Source organism: Bufo bufo, chromosome 2 (assembly GCF_905171765.1).
Source record: "Bufo bufo chromosome 2, aBufBuf1.1, whole genome shotgun sequence".
Taxonomy (NCBI): Eukaryota; Metazoa; Chordata; class Amphibia; order Anura; family Bufonidae; genus Bufo; species Bufo bufo.
Genome location: NC_053390.1, coordinates 21,576,362 through 21,594,520, shown reverse-complemented (window position 1 = coordinate 21,594,520; position 18,159 = coordinate 21,576,362). Strand labels below are relative to the sequence as shown.

General features: G+C 43.9%; 1 pseudogene; it reads right to left on the bottom strand.

Moving 5' to 3' along the window:
• LOC120990654 overlaps nucleotides 1–15,207 on the bottom strand; it is a 251,745-nt pseudogene extending 236,538 nt beyond the window's left edge.
• Between the last annotated feature and the right edge of the window lie 2,952 nt (nucleotides 15,208–18,159).

Here is an 18,159-nt window from a genome sequence, read left to right as displayed (position 1 = left end):
AGAGACGAGATGCGGCTGAAAGAATTTGCCACGGTGGTCTGGGTCAAATGGAGGAGAAGAGGAAAGAGAAGGTCTACATGACAGGAGATGTCCCTGGATGTAAGAGGTATGTGGTGCTGTATTCTCCTCCATGTCTTTTTTATTATATGTATTTTAAATTTGGTGACCAAATTTTTCAGTTTAGGACCCAATTTGGGGTATTTTTCTTTTAGTCTGAAGATGTCATATGGCCTAAGAACAGGTCATTGCATCAGTCAAGGGAGACCTTCAAGTCTTTTTCACCCAATTGAATCCCCAGACACAAGCCACAATTGCCCTAGACACCCGCCTCTCTAATTTTGAGGAGACCCTTCTCTAGAATGCACCCTGAACAAACATCTACTTCAAATTAATAATTAGGAAAAAAAAAGGGGTCGTCGTAATAATATCAGATTGTGTTTAATCCCTGAAACTGTTTCTACTAATAAATAAAATTCAAGAGAAGGTACACCAGCATTCTACTGGAGCCCAGCCTTTCAGATACCAACAAAATGAACAAAATGAAATCAAATAATAAATTGGTCTGGCTCACAGTATATTTGCATCCACATTAGTTTATTAAATCAGTAATAAAAAGAAAAAAAATTAAAAAAAAGTTGGATTTTTTGTAATTTAAAAAAAATACTTTTTTTTAACCCCTTCAGGACACAGCCTTATTTCACCTTAACCGCCTCACGTCCGCCCATAGACTATAAATGTCCTATGGGTGGACGTCTATTTCTGACAGCACGTTTTAAAACGTCCTGTCAGAAATAGCAGCTGCACGCTAATCGTGCAGCTGCTGATCGGGTTGCCCGCTGTCAGTGACAGCAGGGCAATCCTAAGACAAGGCAGGGACAGTTCCCAGGTGTCCCTGCCTTCACGATCGCTGCAGACACTGCGCGCTTCCTGTTCCGGCCCGGCGGTCATGTGACCGCCGTGACCGGAGAGTGCAGGGGCTGTGTGAGGTCTCTCAGAGACCTCGATCAGCCCTGCTGTGAGGCTGTACAGCGCTGGATTGCTGCTGTACAGCCTCTATAGGGGTGCATTTGTCCTGTAACTGGGGCTACTATCTCAGCCCCAGTTACAGGAGAAATCAACAGTGAAAAAAATAAGAAAAAGTGAAGCAAATGTCCCCCAGAGGTCTTGTATGACCTTATGGGGGACGAAAAGTGTAAAAAAAAAATAAAGGGTTGAAAAAATAAAATAAAGTTTCACATGTAAAAAAAAAAAAAGTTCCCAAGTTAGGAATAAAAAAAATAAATTAAAAATAGAAAAAATAAAATAAAATAGACATATTTGGTATTGCCGCGTCCGTAAAAACCAGCTCTATAAAAATATCACATGACCTAACCCCTCGGGTGAACGCCGTAAAAAAAAAGAAAAAAAAAACTGTGTCAAAACAAGCAATTTTTGTCACCTTGCATCACAAAAGGTGCAACACCAAGTGATCAAAAATGCGTATGTCCCACAAAATAGTACCAATAAAACCGTCACCTCATCCCGCAAAAAATGAGCCCCTACATAAGAAAATCTCTCAAAAAATAAAAAAACTATAGCTCTCAGAACATGGACACATTAAAACATAATTTTTTTGTTTCAAAAATGCTATTATTGTGTAAAACTTTAATAAATGAGAAAAAGTATACATATTAGGTATCGCCACGTCCGTAACAATCTGCTCTATAAAAATGTCACTTGACTGAACCCCTCAGGTGAACGCTGTAAAAATAAATAAATAGAAACTGTGCTAAAACAACCAATTTTTTGGTCACCTTGCCCCATAAAGTGTTATAATGAATGATCAAAAAATCATATGTACCCAAAAATAGTACTAATAAAACTGGCACCTTATCCCCTAGTTTCCAAAATGGGGTCACTTCTTGGGAGTTTCTACTGTAAGGGTGCATCAGGGGGCTTCAAATGGGACATGGCATCTAAAAACCATGTGGAGTTCCTTTTCTTCTGTGCCCTGCCCATACAGCAGTTTATGACCACATGTGGGGTGTTTCTGTAAACCGCAGAATCTGGGTAATAAATATTGAGTTTTGTTTGGCTGTTAACCATCGATGTGTTAAAGAAAAAAATTTATTAAAATGGAAAATCTGCCAAAAAAGTGAAATTTAAAAATTTGATCTCCATTTTCCTTTAATTCTTGTGGAACACCTAAAGGGTTAACAAAGTTTGTAAAATCGGTTTTGAATACCTTGAGGGGTGTAGTTTCTACAATGGGGTCATTTATGGGGGTATCCACTATGTAGGCCCCACAAAGTGACTTCAGACCTGAACTGGTCCGTATAAAGTGGGTTTTGGCAATTTTCTTATAAATTTGAAGAATTGCTTCTAAACTTCTAAGCCTTCTAACGTCCTAAAAAAATAAAATGACATTTCCAAAATGATGCCAACATAAAGTAGACATATGGGGAATGTTAAATAATAAATATTTTATGAGGTATCACTTTCTGTTTTAAAAGCAGAGAAATTGAAATTTAGAAAAAATTTTCATAAATAAAAGGTGAAATATTTTGACTCAAATTTATGACTATCATGAAGTACAATGTGTCACGAGAAAACAATCTCTGAATGACTTGGATAAATAAAGGCGTTCCAAAGTTATTACCACATAAAGTGAGATATGTCAGTTTTGCAAAATTTGGCCTGGTCAGGAAGGGGGCAAATGGCCCAGATGGGAAGTGGTTAAGGACCAGGCCATTTTTTGCAAATCTGACCAGTGTCACTTTATGTGGTGATAACTTTAATACGCTTTGACTTATCCAGGCCATTCTGAGATTGTTTTTTCGTCACATATTGTACTTCATGACACTGGTAAAATGGAGTCAAAAAAATTCATTTTTATTCATAAAAAAATACCAAATTTACCAAAATTTCGAAAAAATTTCCAAATTTCTAACTTTGTTAGCTTGATTTGGCGAATCGGCCGAACGCAAATTGTCCAGGAGAAACTAATGTTATTCATTCAATACATTGACTTGTAGGATAGCTGCCTTACATCTGGTGGCATTAGAGGCAGAGCTTGTTAAGAGCTCATTTCCATCCCTTCCCTCCCAGAAGTCCTGAGGAGCATGTATGGCCTATAAGTCTCCTTACACTGATTAAGGCGCTCTCTCCCTAAGGAGAGATAGTTCCCCCTGACCCGGACACAGGCCTCTCACCCAGTTAAGCCAGTACTCTGTGCTCTGCACTGATGAGGGGTAATCACCCCGAAACAGCTGTCTGCAGATGAGGTGCTGGCTTATTTAATATCCAAGTCATGTCTCAAGGCTTATTTTAAGAGCTGAACATTGACTTGTAGGACAGCTGCCTTACATCTGGTGAGCTTGTAAAGAGCTCATTTGCATCCCTTCCCTCCCATTCATTCAATATACATGCTAATTTTTGGAGAGCAAAAGGCGCATTTGTTATTGGAGTACTCCAGTTTTATTGATCTGTATGAGAGCTCTGCAATCTGTGTATATTAACAAGGAACAAGGTTATGCATTAATCAAGCATTTTAAAAAAGTTTTTTTTTTTAATGTAAAAATGTATTTTATTTTATTTTTTTCTATTTTTATTACTGATTTAATAAACTAAACTAATGTGGATGCAAATTTACTGTGAGCCAGCCAAATTTATTATTTGTTTCTACTAATGAGCTGCGTTCTGCAGTGACTACAATTTTTATTACTGTTCTATCCAGACCAGCGGCAGTGGGAATTTACTTAGAGTTCATTGTGTTATGGACCCAAAACACCCTAATAATTCTACATCCAGAGATGTTCTTTGTAGAGTGCACATCCTCAGAGAAATGAAGGAGATTTTGCAACAGGCCTGGAGACGAAGGCCAACCTCATTTGCAGGTGCTCAGATTCATTGGGACATCTTCTTAAACCTCTACTACAAACAGTCATCGAAGAATACCGATGGGGCCTCCCATTCCATCTCATTATGCGCAGAAATGGAACCTCTTTCGCCTTTCACTCCCAAGACCAATCTGAGGATTTGGCGCACTTCTTGCAATTCTCTAGTTGAACTTTAATGTTTGGTTTTGATTTTGCCTATACACCTGATGGTGCCCACGCTGATGGCAGGCGCTGCAAAGACCCGCCGGCGGGAAAGTCGGCATTTGAGTTAGCCTCTAACACCTCCCAGTGAGATATTGATAGCGCCGAAGGGGGCTTTATGTCTTATTATTTTTACTAGATTTTTTTCCCTTTTTCTTTTACCATTCTTCTTTGTACTTTGCACTGTTATGATTTGTGGAAGCTAATGGGTGGGGTCACTCATGTTATGGGTATATTTAATGTTCCTTCTGCTGGAGAAAGTGAAGTCCGATATAATGTGCCAATAGAGATCTCTCTACTTTCGAAGGTTGCAGGGAAAGGTTCTACCATTAGCAACCTATCACTGTCACAGGTTAGAGTTAGGGGGATACATTGCGCTCTCTGTTCTGACGGGGTGGATTAGTTCAGCGCAACAAAGGTTTCCCTAATGACTAGTCCTTTGAAGATAGCGTCTTGGAATATAAAGGGTTTAAGGTCCCCTATCAAACGTATGATGGTCCTGAAACATCTTAGGCGTTTGAAAGTGGACATTGCCCTCCTACAGGAGACTGATTTGTCAGAAAGTGATTTCTTCCACTCTTGTTAGAGCAGGACTGCCGCTCTCATGTGAAAGCCGGGTCCCCGCTCCCCTGTGAAAAAGCAGCGGCCCAGACTAAGGCCCCTTAGTGACCGCTGTAATAAGGCGTATGGGTGGTCACTAAGGGGTTAAAGAAGTAACTGTCACATTCTGTCTAAGAAGGCGGGGCAACAAAGAGCGGAAGTCATGTGGTCGGCAGATGTCAGCTGGATAGGGGAACCCTTCATGATGTAATGGGGACATCTCCAATCAAGGAGCAGCAGCCGGTGATCAGATTCTCCTCCTGCCCTGAAGGCACCAAGGACAGAACCTGAAGTCACTTTCTCCATTCATGATTCCATACCTGTGGTGACATCTCCTGGAATGTCCTCCTCCACCTCACTCTTACACGGGGGATCGCCCATCATCCACTCATCTTCAACTTTAATATCCGTCAGATCTTCCCCCTGATTTGTCATCTGTAACAATTTAGTACAATACAGCAGACAGGTGGGAAATCTAACAGATCCACATAAGAGACCCCCACAATCTATGACCCCTCTATGACTGCAGGACCCCCCTATATAGATGTGTATAGGGCTCAGCTCCATCTACCTGAGGGTTCTCTGGGACCTTCTCCTCTGGACAGTCCTGGGAATACAGAGGACGGGGACATCTCTCGGGGGGATTTCTCCTCCTGGATCCATCTGTGGAAACACAAGCACACAGTGACTGAATACATGGCCTCCTGTAGATCTGTCTATAGATCAGACTCTTCTCTCAGCTCCTTCACTTCTAGGTTTAGTTATCGGGGGAAATAACAATATTCTGCTCCTCACCACCTGTGCTGAGATGCCCTAAGTATCTGAAAAGGAGCAATGGTAGAATAATCAGTATCTGAAGAATCACATTACATCATGTGGATGGCCAAGTGCATGTGCATGCCACTTACCTGGGGGACAGACAGCACTATGGGAGGAAGACAGGAACAGGTCATTGCATCCGTCAAGGGAGACCTTCAAGGCTTTTTCACCCAATTGAATCCCCAGGCACAAGCCACCACTGCCCTAGACACCCGCCTCTCTAATGTTGAGGAGACCCTTTCTCTACAATGCACTCTGAACAAACATCTACTTCAAATTGATGATTAGGAAAATAGGGGTCATCGTAATAATATCAGATTGTGTGTAATCCCTGAAACTGTTCCTACTAATGAGCTGCGCTCTGCAGTGACTGCAATTTTTAATAACGTTCTATCCAGACCAGCGGAAGTGGGAATTTACTTAGAGTTCATTGTGTCATGGACCCAAAACGCCCTGATAATTCTACATCCAGAGATGTTCTTTGTAGAGTGCACATCCCCAGAGAAAAAGGAGATTTTGCAACAGGCCTGGAGACAGGGGGCCAACCTCATTTGCAGGTGCTCAGATTCATTTATTGCCAGATGTTTCCAGATGCACCCTGGCAATGAGACATCTTCTTAAACCTCTACTACAGTCACCAAAGCTGGAGGAACATGCCGATGGGGCCTCCCATTCCATCTCATTATCCGCAGAGGATTTGGCGCACTTCTTGCAATTCTCTAGTTAACTTTAACGTTTGATCTTGATTTTGCCTATACACCGGATGGCGCCCACGCTGATGGCAGGTGCTGCAAAGACCCGCCGGCGGGAAAGTCGGCATTTGAGTTAGCCCCTAACACCTCCCAGTGAGCTATTGATAAAGCCAAAGGGGGCTTTATGTCTTATTATTTTTACTAGCTTTCTTTTACCATTCCTCTTTATACTTTGCACTGTTATGCTTTGTGGAAGCTGATGGGTGGGGTCACTCATGTTATGGTTATATTTAATGTTCCTTCTGCTGGAGAAAGTGAAGTCCGATATAATGTGCCAGTAGAGATCTCTCTACTTTCGAAGGTTGCAGGGAAAGGTTCTACCATTAGCAACCTATCACTGTCACAGGTTAGAGTTAGGGGGATACATTGCGCTCTCTGTTCTGACGGGGTGGATTAGTTCAGCGCAACGAAGGTTTCCCTAATGACTAGTCCTTTGAAGATAGCGTCTTGGAATATAAAGGGTTTAAGGTCCCCTAGCAAACATATGATGGTCCTGAAACATCTTAGGCGTGTGAAAGGGGACATTGCCCTCCTACAGGAGACTCATTTGTCAGAAAGTGATTTCTTCAGCATTAAACATCTCTGGGTGGGGGAAGTATATGGTTCAGAGGCTGTGGGGAAAAAAGCAGGAGTACTTGCACTGTGCGGCATGGTCTCCCATATACCGTGCTAACACACAACCATGACGATGTGGGAAGGATCTCACACCTACAGTACAGACCAAAAGTTTGGACACACCTTCTCATTCAAAGAGTTTTCTTTATTTTCATGACTGAAAATTGTAGATTCACACTGAAGGCATCAAAACTATGAATTATATACATAACAAACAAGTGTGAAACAACTGAAAATATGTCATATTCTAGGTTCTTCAAAGTAGCCACCGTTTGCTTTGATTACTGCTTTGCACACTCTTGGCATTCTCTTGATGAGCTTCAAGAGGTAGTCCCCTGAAATGGTTTTCACTTCACAGGTGTGCCCTGTCAGGTTTAATAAGTTGGATTTCTTGCCTTATAAATGGGGTTGGGACCATCAGTTGCGTTGAGGAGAAGTCAGGTGGATACACAGCTGATAGTCCTACTGAATAGACTGTTAAAATTTGTATTATGGCAAGAAAAAAGCAGCCAAGTAAAGAAAAACGAGTGGCCATCATTACTTTAAGAAATGAAGGTCAGTCAGGCAGCCGAAAAATTGGGAAAACTTTGAAAGTAAGGGCTATTTGACCATGAAGGAGAGTGATGGGGTGCTGCGCCAGATGACCTGGCCTCCACAGTCACCGGACCTGAACCCAATCGAGATGGTTTGGGGTGAGCTGGACCGCAGAGTGAAGGCAAAAGGGCCAACAAGTGTTAAGCATCTCTGGGAACTCCTTCAAGACTGTTGGAAGACCATTTCAGGGGACTACCTCTTGAAGCTCATCAAGAGAATACCAAGAGTGTGCAAAGCAGTAATCAAAGCAAAAGGTGGCTACTTTGAAGAACCTAGAATATGACATATTTTCAGTTGTTTCACACTTGTTTGTTATGTATATAATTCCACATGTGTTAATTCATAGTTTTGATGACTTCATAGTCATGAAAATAAAGAAAACTCTTTGAATGAGAAGGTGTGTCCAAACTTTTGGTCTGTACTGTACATCTGAATACTCCAGGTGGTGATATTAGCATATATAATATTTATGGCCCTAATGAGCCTAAAGTGGAATTTTTCGTCACCCTTGGAGGGCGTTTATCCCGGGATCCTCTCGTAATGAGAATTATAGGAGGAGACCTGAATGCAGTGGTTAGTCAGGAGGAGGACAGGAGAAGGGGGGGTGGGATGGGGAATAAGCAGGGAGCCAAAGATATGAGACTGGCCCATCTCATCAGAGATGCAGACCTAGTTGACACATGGCGACTATTCAACCCTGAGGGTCGGGAGTACACGCGTTTCTCGCATGTCCATTGCTCATGGTCATGCCTAGACTACATCTTAATTAATAAGAGGAGCATGGGGCACTTCTCGGAGCCAAAAATAGAAGATATGGTTATCTCTGATCATTTACCGGTCTCGATAATGCTCCGGGAGTATATACCTAAGAGAGAAGACTTCCTTTGGTGATTTCCCTCTAACTTGATCAATGATGAGGACTTCCGGACCCTTCTTCGAGGCTGGTGGCTAGAGTATAAACATGATAACGAGGAGATGTCTAATCCTCAACTACTATGGGATGCGGGAAAGGTGGTACTCCGAGGAAGAATAATGGCCTACATGTACAATAGGAAACGCTCGGTCAAGCTGAAGCTCGCCCAGTTGAGTGATACTCTGATGCTTACATCGCTTTTCAGAATGGCCGATCCCCTTCCTTGCAGAAAAGGTGGCAACGAGCTAAAGTAGAATATGAGATATGGCTTCAACAATGGGAAATCACAATCACGGTGGGAAGCATATTTATTTTGCCATGGAAATAAAGCAGGAATTGTCTACTAGCCAGATTAATATAACAAAAACAAAGACAGGTGCACTCTGCGGTCTTACTAACTCTCATACTGGTGTAAAATTGAGAGATTAGCCAACATATCCTGCTTGAAGGACATGTCTGATCTTGCGCTCCTGTAATTTGCACACCGCCTCCTGGTATTCCCCATATGGCCCAGGTAGGTTTAGCGTTAGGTCCCGAGCTACTTGAGAAATTTTACACCAGTATGAAGGTTAGTAAGACCGCAGAGTGCACCCATCTTTGTTTTTGTTATATTATTTTTACTGTTTATCACATGCACACATTTGCTATCCGGTGTAGGATGTCCATTGTGGTACTTGTGGTCTTGAGGGCATCCGCCATTGTATGCATTGGAGGATTGCCATTAGCAGCGGGCCACAAGTGCAGGATCTGCCCCTCCCCCGGTATAGATGCACCAGTGCATATGGGGTTGAGCACTTCCTGCTTTTTAATACCACACCAATCTGTAGTTTGTATACTAGCCAGATTAGCCAAGGGACAGAGACCCTCGACCAATATACCAACCCTTAGACATGGAGGGGTGAGCCCTCACCCGAAATAAATAAATAAGATCCTGAGAGACTTTTAAGACACTCTGTATGGATCTCCTCTGAAACCAGTAGAGGGAGTAGAAGACTGGTTGAAAGACATCCCACTACCAACACTATCAGAACTAGACAGGGAATCACTTAACGCCCCAATTACCACAGAAGACGTCACTAAAGCCATTAAACATTGGGTAAGGCTCCTGGACCCGATGGTGATACAGGGGAATTCTTTCACATATTATCCCAGGACATAGCCCCAACGCTCTCCCAAGTATACACGGGATTCATGCATGTTACAGGTATACCAACTGAAACAAATACGGCACATATAAAGGTTTTGCAAAAACCTGGTAAAAGACCCTACATTAGCAGCATCATATCGCCCAATCTCATTGATCAATGTCGACCTTAACATAGCATCTAAAATACTAGCTGACAGACTGGCACTCATATTGCCGAGGTTGATAGCCTCAGCACAAGTAGGCTTTGTACAAGGAAGGGCTGCAGTTACAAACATTCATAAGGTTCTGACAGTCCTAGACGAGGTGAAGGTGCGCCCTGCGGCTCATCCATCCCCAGCTATAGTCACTATTGATGCTGAGAAAGCTTTTGACAATGTAGACTGGGGATGGATGGGAATTGTATTAGACAGCATGGGCTTCCGTGGCCCATTCCGGCAATATCTTACGTCACTATATACTAACCCTCAAGCTAGAATACATACCCCTGGATTTCTCTCCAGCCCTTTCAGCTTGTGCAAGTGCCCACTTTCCCCACTTATATTCATCTGGCAATAGAACCATTGTCCCTCAAATTAGGAATAAGAAAAAAAGCTTTTGAGCTTTTAAAAATGATGTGTATACCAAAGCTCCTCTACCCCATGCAAACCATTCCTCTCCTCCTTAAACACTCCGATATTAACACTCTGGAATCTGCATTTAGATCTTTCAAATGGGCGAGAAGGAGGCCTAGGATATTGCTGGCTAAGTTGCAACTACCCAAAACTTTGGGAGGCCTAGGATTGTCGGAACCTGAGATGTTATAACTTGGCCAGCCTTATGAGATACAGGACTGACTGGATCTTTGGCACTAACTTCTATACCAACCATACCCTGGAGGCACAATTAGTGCACCTATAAAAACTAGAGGCAGGGCCGGCGCTTCCATATAGGCAAGGGGGGCAATTGCCACGGATTCAACCACCCGACACCGGCCCGCAACTAAACGGCAGGTCACAGGGAGATGAACCAGTGGCGTACTGACAACCGTGGGGGGAAACGGGGGGACGGGGACCCGGAGTGCATGCACGCAAGGGCCGGCTCCCATCTACCACCACCTGCTTTTCTCTGCTGCTGGACTGCCTTTAGTTTTATTTTGGTGAAAGGGACAGCACAGTACCTTGCAGCGCTTGTTCCTTTCTCCAAAGTAAACTTCACCGACCCGACATGAGCGGACAGCTCCCCCCCTCCTCTCTGCAGTGTGAGATTCCTTCATGTGTGAGGAGGGGGCGGAGCCAGAGGAGCCGAGGCAGCAGCAGGAGATATGGAGACTCTGCTCTCTCTGACCACCGGTGTCACTGTGCCTCCAGTATAAAGTTCCGTCCCTCACTGGTCCTACACGGCAGCACTGGGGTAAGTTACTGTGGGAGGGAAGTTAGTCCTGAAACTGTGATGTAATGTCTCTGGACAGTGCACCGCCCCCATCATTTAACCCCTCAGGTGCCACAATCAATGCTGATCGCGGCACCTGTCATTAAAGGCGGAGGAATGCGGTTCCCTCTAATAAAAAATAATAAAGATTTATCCGTAACGGTTTCAAAAGGATATTTATACATTGTATTTCTTTACTCATTAGCAAATGGATGTGGCAGGGGAGGAGCCAGGGGTGGGTAATGGGCGGAGTTAGCGGGCCCAATTCTGATTCTTGCTATGGAGCCCAATGATTTTTGTGTACGCCACTGAGATGAACGCTTCCATTGTAGAACCACTCATCTCCATAGTCATCTGTATCGCCGTCCTCAGGACAGTGATACAGGTGGCTGTGCGGCGGCGGTGCAGGGAGAGGTGTGTCCCTTCCCTGTTCCTCTGATAGGCTGTCGGCACACAAGGCCCGCAGCCTATCAGAGGCCGGTGCAGGCGGCGTGATGACATCATCGCGCCGCCTGAGCCGTACAGTGTGGGACACCGGCCGGAAGAGGCCTGCATCGCTGTGTGATGGAGGTAAGTATAAGTGTTTTTTTTTTCCATACCCGACTATCTGTTACTGCCACATGGGGGGAGCGGAAGGCACTTAATACTGGCACATGGGGGGGTTTGGCACTTGATACTGGCACATGGGGGGGGGTTGGCACTTGATACTGGCACATGGGGGGGGGGTTGGCACTTGATACTGGCACTTGATTCTGGCACATGGGGGGGGTTTGGCACTTGATACTGGCACATGGGGTTTGGCACTTGATACTGGCACATGGGGGGGTTTGGCACTTGATACCTTCTTCAGTTAGAACCACTTTATTAGTGAAAGATACCATAGCTGCTTGGAAAGGGTCACGTAAAATATTCGACCTACCTTTCATGCTCTCAAAATACATGGGCATCTGGGGACACCCGGAATTCCCAGCAGGGTTAGAATCTAAACACTTTGTGAGATGGAGGGCTGCGGGCATTAAGTATGCAAAGGATGTGTGGAATATGCAAGAAAGGGGTTATTATTCTTTCACTGAACTTAAGGAACTACATCAGTTAGGGAATGAACACCTGTTAGCATACCTCCAACTCAAGGGGTTCATTTCCAATAATTTTCACCATCTAGTGCAGGGATGGGCAAACTGCGGCTCTCCAGCTGTTGTAAAACTACAACTCCCAGTATGCCCAGTCTACCTACAGCTATCAGCCTACAGCAGGGCATGATGGGATTTGTAGTTTTACAACATCTGGAGAACCGCAGTTTGCCCATCACTGATCTGTTAGGTCAGGGACATAGGAGAAAATCACTATCGGAACTGTATTAGGAAATTAGGGACATCAAGCAGGAAAATACTGCAGAAAAGCTCTTCCCCCAATGGAAGAAAGAGTTCCCCTCCATGGACACAAAAAAAGGTGATTCTGCAGGGCTAAGACAGGATAAGAAAGGTAATCACTAATGAGGGGAGGAGGGAAACACATTTCCGGATGATCCACAGGGCCATATATGGATTCCAGTATGCTTCCCCCATTCAATCCCAGACCAGACTGACTAACTGCCCAAAGTGCCACCTCGGAGGCTCTGATCGGTACCATGGGGTATGGTCTTGCACAGAATCGAATACATTTTGGAAATTAATCAGGTCACAAATTAACCATCATCTGAGAATATCGATTCCACTGACTCCCGAACTCATTCTGTTCCATGTTCCTCCTGAGGGGAGGATATTACCCCCAATAATCCACATCTCACTCCTAGCGGCTAAACGATGCCTCTTCAGAGATTGGCTACAACCCCGTGTCCCATCAGCGACAGATGTTTTCAGCCACATTAAAATATGCTTCGATATGGAAAGAGTAGAGGCAGAACAGTACAAGGGAAGGTATGTTAAGACATTTTTGGGAGATGGGAGGTCTTTGTCAATGCGATGTTCTCAGATGCCGAATTAAAAGAGCTGATGAAACCCTTTGTGTCTTCTGAATGGTACCTAAAGGGGAAAACTGCAAACACCCTGGGGAGACTTCGGGTGGATTAAAGATTAGCAGGGAATAGGATTCTGCCAAACGGAGAGAGAGCGCTGAGAGGGGGAGGGGGAAGGTTGGGGGTTTACATGTTATTATACTTGATTACATACGATGGACTGAATGTTCAACCTAAATGAGGACTTTCTTCGGTGACCGGCTTACTGTACATGTAATTGATCTAGTGTATGTAGTGTATGTTGTATTGACATGAAAATGTAAAAACTCAAAAAAAAAAAGATTATAAAAAAAAAAAAAAAAAAGCCCCAGCAATTGTCTCATTTTGCTTATTTTATTTTTGCTCTTTTCTTTGGCCTTCTGTCATAAAGGAAGTTTAACCCCTTAGTCACCAGCCTGTTTTGGGCCTTATTGACCAAGCGTTTTTCTTCCTTTTTTAGCCTTTGCCTCCCAAGAGCTATAACTTTTTTATTTTTTCGTCTATATAGCTGTATGCTTGTTATTTTACAGGAAAAGTTGCAATTTTTTATGCCTCCATTTTGGGGTACACATAACTTTCTGCTAACTTTTATTAACTCTTTCTGGAGGGAGATGGGAAAAACAGCAATACTGCCACAGCGTTTGTACATTATAAATTTTAAGACGTTAATTTTTCGGTAGAAGTAGCATAATATCTCTATTCTCTGGGTCAGAACGATTACAGCGATACCAAATACATATAGTTTTTTTTACGGTTTACTACCTTTTTACAATAAAATCCCTTTTTTTAAGGAAAAAAATGTTTTTGCATTGCCGCTTCCCAAGACCCATAACTTTTTTATTTTTCTTTCTATGGAGTTGTGTGAGGGCTTGATTTTTTCATTGGTATCATTTTGGAGTAAGGGTACTTTCACACTTGTGTTGTTGGATTCCGGCAGGCAGTTCCATCGTTGCAACTGCCTGCGGGGTCCGGCAATCTGTATGCAAACGGATACCATTTGTATTCGGAAGTGGATCTGTCTCACAAATGCATTGCAATAACGGATCAGTCTCTCCGGTTGTCATCCGGAAAAACGGATCCGGTATTTATATGTTTTTTCAGTGGCAACTGAGAATAAATTTGCAATTCTATCATGTTTTTTTTTTTACGGCGTTCACCGTAGGGGATAATTTACAGGATATTGTTGTAGTTCGGGTCGTCACGGACGCGGCAGTACCAAACATATAGGGAAGATTTTTTTTTTGCAATTTTTTTATGAAAAAAAGCATTTTTTTTTTATTGATTTTTTTTAATTTAATAAATGTTTTTTTTTTCTTCCACTTAATAGTCTTGCAAGGGGACTATAACAGACAATTTTCAGATTGATTTTAAAATGCGATGCATTATCCCTATATTTCATTGCATTTTAATGTCTGCTATACTGACACTGACCAGCAGGCTGCACCAGAGAGGCACAGCCTGCTGGAAACTACTCAAGGCAGGCTTGGGGCCTTCATAAGACTCCAGCCTGATTTTAAACACATCGGCACCCCAAAATCGCATTTGCAGAGAGACAGAAGGAGTCCGCTCCCTCTGTCAGTGCTTTACATGCAGCGGGCGCCATTGCCTATGGCATGTAAACCGTTAAACTGCACTTCTGTCGGTCCGGGCTGTTAGAGCGGGACCGCGGCTCTCATGTGACAGCCGGGTCCCCGCTCCCCTGTGAAAAATCGGCAGCCCAGCCTAAGGCCCCTTAGTGACCGCCGTAATAAGGCGTATGGGTGGTCACTAAGGGGTTAAAGAAGTAACTGTCACATTCTGTCTAAGGAGGTGGGGCAACAAACATGTGGTCGGCAGATGTCAGCTGGATAAGGGGAACCCTTCATGATGTGATGGGGACATCTCCAATAAAGAGCAGCAGCCGGTGATCAGATTCTCCTCCTGCCCTGAAGGCACCAAGGACAGAATCTGAAGTCACTTTCTCCATTCATGATTCCATACCTGTGGTGACATCTCCTGGAATGTCCTCCTCCACCTCACTCTTACACGGGAGATCGCCCATCATCCACTCATCTTCATCTTCCACTTTAATATCAGTCAGATCTTCCCCCCGATTTATCATCTGTAACAATTTAGTACAATACAGCAGACAGGTGGGAAATCTAACAGATCCACACAAGAGACCCCCACAATCTATGACCCCTCTATGACTGCAGGACCCTCCTATATAGATGTGTATAGGGCTCAGCTCCATCTACCTGAGGGTTCTCTGGGACCTTCTCCTCTGGACAGTCCTGGGAATACAGAAGACGGGGACATCTCTCTGGTGGATTTCTCCTCCTGGATCCATCTGTGGAGACACAAGCACACGGTGACTGAATACATGGCCTCCTGTAGATCTGTCTATAGATCAGACACTTCTCTCAGCTCCTTCACTTCTAGGTTTAGTTATCGGGGGAAATAACAATATTCTGTTCCTCACCACCTGTGCTGAGATGCCCTAAGCATCTGAAAAGGAGCAATGGTAGAATAAACAGTATCTGAAGAATCACATTACATCATGTGGACGGCCAAGAGCATGTGCGTGCCACTTACCTGGGGGACAGACAGCACTATGGGAAGAAGACAGGAACAGGTCATTGCATCCGTCAAGGGAGACCTTTAAGGCTTTTTCACCCAATTGAATCCCCAGGCACAAGCCACCACTGTCCTAGACACTCGCCTCTCTAATGTTGAGGAGACCCTTCTCTACAATGCACCCTGAACAAACATCTACTTCAAATTGATGATTAGGAAAAGAGACGTCGTCGTAATAATATCAGATTGTGTGTAATCCCCGAAACTGTTCCTACTAATGAGCTGCGCTCTGCAGGGACTACAATTTTTAATACTGTTCTATCCAGACCAGCGGCAGTGGGAATTTACTTAGAGTTCATTGTGTTATGGACCCAAAACACCCTAATAATTCTACATCCCGAGATGTTCTTTGTAGAGTGCACATCCTCAAAGAAATGAAGGAGATTTTGCAACAGGCCTGGAGACAGAGGCCAACCTTATTTGCAGGTGCTCAGATTCATTTATTGCCAGATGTTTCCAGATGCACCCTGGCAATGAGACATCTTCTTAAACCTCTACTACGAACAGTCAACGAAGAATACCGATGGGGCCTCCCATTCCATCTCGTTATCCGCAGAAATGGAACCTCTTTCGTCTTTTATTCCCCAGACCAAGTTGAGGATTTGGCGCACTTCTTCGAACCCTCTAGCCTCTCCCTGCCAAACTGACTGGACTTTCCTTATTCTCTATCCCAGGCTCCTCCACTTCCTCAATGGGATCGCTGCAAGCCTCAACAGAGACCTTCCTCTTCTGTACCTTCACCTACGGGGGAAACCCCCCTTAGAATTGGATGTGGCTGAAGCTCCCATGGACTCCCAGGGCCTAGTTATATGTAGGGCTAGGTTTAGCAGGTGCCACAGTGTACCTTTGCCTTGCCGGCCTACAGTTGTTGATAGAGTTAGTTTACCATTGGTCGTCACCCATTCTGACTGAACACTTCGTAGTGGTGTGTCAGTGATCACTGAGTTACCGTGTTCTGCCTACTTTCCTTAGATCCTGACCGGATACTCAAAATGTTTTGTTTCTTTATTTTAATTTTTTCTTACTCATTATTTCTTCTCCTTTGTACCTGTGACTCATAACAGCTTGTCCTCTCCCCCAGTAGACTGTGTGCCCCGGCTTGTTCACTCATGGACATCTCAGATTGGAAATTAGCAAATGTTGTGCCCATTCACAAGAAAGGTAGTAGGGAGGAATCGGGCAACTATAGGCCAGTAAGCCTGACATCAATAGTGGGGAAATTAATGGAAACCATACTTAAGGAGAGGATTGTGGAACATCTAAAATACCATGGATTGAAAGATGAAAAACAGCATGGGTTTACTTCAGGGAGATCATGTCAAACTAATCTTATAGATTTTTTTGATTGGGTGACTAAAATAATAGATGGAGGAGGTGCAGTAGACATCGCTTATCCAGACTTTAGTAAGGCTTTTGATACTGTCCCACATAGAAGGCTTATCAATAAAGTGCAGTCTTTGGGCTTGGACTCCCATATTGTGGAATTGATTAGGCAGTGGCTGAGGGACAGGCAACAGAGGGTTGTAGTCTATGGAGTATATTCAGACCATGGTCTTGTTACCAGTGGGGTACCTCAGGGATCTGTTCTGGGACCCATATTGTTTAATATCTTTATCAGCGAAATTGCAGAAGGCATCGATGGTAAGGTGTGTCTTTTTGCTGATGACACAAAGATTTGTAACAGGGTTGATGTTCCTGGAGGGATACACCAAATGGAAAAGGACTTAGGAAAACTAGAGGAATGGTCAAAAATCTGGCAACTAAAATTCAATGTTGATAAGTGCAAGATAATGCACCTGGGGCGTAAAAACCCAAGAGCAGAATATAAAATCAGTGATACAGTCCTAACCTCAGTATCTGAGGAAAGGGATTTAGGGGTCATTATTTCAGAAAATAATGTGGAAATAGGCGCTAAAACAAAATAATAATAATAATATCTTTATTATATGTACGATTAAAATAAAGGGTATCACCCGTCAGTGTATCAGTAGGTACTGACACTAACTAAGTATGTGAGAAAAAAAATGTCTCCAAACAGCGCCACCATCTGGAACACTAAAGCAGTCTCACAGACTAACCAACACGTAGGGGGGCTCAATCCACCGCAGGGTACAAGGAAAAGACCCAGGGTGAGGACTATAATCAAGGGGATGTCTGGTGTCAGAAATGAACCAAACAACACACCAAACAGCAAGAGCCAGCGCGCAGACTCTCACTGCACTAGAATAGTCACAGGTGCAGGACTATGGCAGAGCAGAAGCCGTCACTCCAATGTGGAATTGCGGAGCACGGATTGCCCTGACATACCCCTAATTGGTAACAGCTCAACGCGTTTCCATGCATTGGGAATGCATTTCATCAGGAGCTATGTGCACCGAACTTCAATCAGAGCCCAGAGCCTCAGCTATGATCTTTAGACTGAGGTAGTGGACGGACAGGCAGCAGTGGAATAACCTGCCTAACACCGCATTCCTCTAGTGTGAGGTACGGTGCTATAAATCACAGACTACTGTCCTGCCTGAGCTAGCAGCCTCTAGGTTGAGGCGCTGCGTGCTAGTGTGCATCGGAATCGGCGCTGTAATGGCCGCAAAGCGGCCCACAGAACGCCGAGATTTACAGGGTGA